This window comes from Myotis brandtii, unplaced genomic scaffold (genome assembly GCF_000412655.1).
Source record: "Myotis brandtii unplaced genomic scaffold, ASM41265v1 scaffold2504, whole genome shotgun sequence".
Taxonomy (NCBI): domain Eukaryota; kingdom Metazoa; phylum Chordata; class Mammalia; order Chiroptera; family Vespertilionidae; genus Myotis; species Myotis brandtii.
The window spans coordinates 118062-119807 of NW_005359498.1; the positions used below are offsets into that span (position 1 = coordinate 118062).

A 1746-nucleotide genomic window follows, 5' to 3' on the forward strand; every position below is an offset into this window, starting at 1 on the left:
CTTCACCAGTGTGTCGATGTCTGCAAAACTGTCATTAGATTCAGTCCCATTTTCAAGTGTCCCTTGGTCCTTAAGACTCAGGCTATTCTTTCCCAAACCAGACTTGTCACAACCAGGCTGCTCCTCTTGGCCAAGGGGACCAATGCAGGCCAGCACCTATGGACTGTCAGGCACTTCTAAAGGGAGCAGTGGAGGAGCTTCGTTTTCTGTTGGGATCTGGTACCCATTCAGGTGCTTGGGAAGCTTGGTTTTAATATTCTCCACATTCTTATTCTCTTTCTGTTCCTGGCTTGGAGCAGGAGGCAGTGCCAGGAGATGACTAGGCCTCTGGACTAGGGATGCCATTGAAATGTCCCCACTCTGAGGTGGTGGATGACTCTCAAATACCTGGATATGTCTGTTTCTGCAGGACTTGGGGAATACTGGAGTAGGTGGTTAATAAAATATTTGGCCTGGAAGTTGCAATGCCAAGGATGTCTCCATCCCCAGGGAAGTCTCCATCACTACAATGGAATCAAGGGGAAGTCGGTCAGTCCCTGGTAATAAAATGCTCCGCCAGCACCACCGATGCAGCAATCATGTGCCTTCCAACAGTGGGAAAGGCATTCCTACAAGCTCTTTTGCAGGATCATGTACAGCACCGTGTGCTAAGAGATAAGAGGCAACTGTTCTGGTTCTTAATGGTGACCCTTTGATGTCATTTTTTAAATGATTTTCTTTGCATTTCACAAGGTTGTTATAAGTCAAATAAAAAATAAATATTGTTTTTAAAAAATGTTTTTCATTCTCATATGGAACCCTTGTAATTCTCTCTACTTTACTGAGTGAATAATAACATTTCATATCAAGGACTAAGACAGTGAATGGAGCTCTTCCTGATGAAGTCTATAAGCAAGGGGAGATAAGAGCCTGTTTGCTTTGGACAATATGTTGGAACACACGATCCTAAATCCAGTTGTCAACTAAGGAAGTGATGGAAAGTTGAATGGGCACAATCGCAATAATGTACTGAAAGGCCTTAGAAAGAGACTAAAACAACAAATCAAGGGAGTTTACTGCAGTATTGTAGTACAGGACGACTCATCAGGCAGGGCAGTGGAAAGTGTGGTGTCCCTTGGTATGCCCTTGGAGTTCTCCTACATGTAGCATCCATGGCTGCTAGTTTCCAACCTTCCCACCTCTATCAGGTGTCCTCATAAAGAGTCTGACCAAGGAGGGCATTGACTGAGGGTGGTAGTGGTTAAAGTCACAGGACTTACATTCCACCTGTCTGAGGACCCACCACTTCCCAGCTGCAGATGGACCCTAGTTTTGAATGCTGATCTTATTTCTCTTCCTTGTTGCTGTTTGTACTCACCTTGAAAACCTGTCTTTGTGATGGGTTGAGGAGGCACAGAGTAGCAGATTCCAGAGGTGGAGGCTGGTGGTATCATATTTGTGGACTGAGTCTCCTTTAGCACCATGACCATCCCTGGGTCAGGGGCAGAGGCCCTGCTCTCTGTGTAAGACACACTCTTCAGAGAGAGGGTCCATTGTGCCTTGATTGTAGTAACACACATGATTTCCCACCTGGTAGGGATGTGCCAGGCTCTGTCCCTGAATAATTGCCCCCTGAACATGGTTGACAGAAAGTGATGGATACTGAGGGGCCATATTATAGGCATCTGAGGTTTTATCACACTGGGACGCCAGAGACATAGAGGAGACAGTTGTGTCCTGGTCAATGACAGTCACAGTGAAGTTTCT

The 1746-nt window shown here is 45.8% G+C and overlaps 1 pseudogene; it reads right to left on the reverse strand.

Annotated features, from left to right (window-relative positions):
- LOC102263312 overlaps positions 1 to 1559 on the reverse strand; it is a 4082-nt pseudogene extending 2523 nt beyond the window's left edge.
- Between the last annotated feature and the right edge of the window lie 187 nt (positions 1560 to 1746).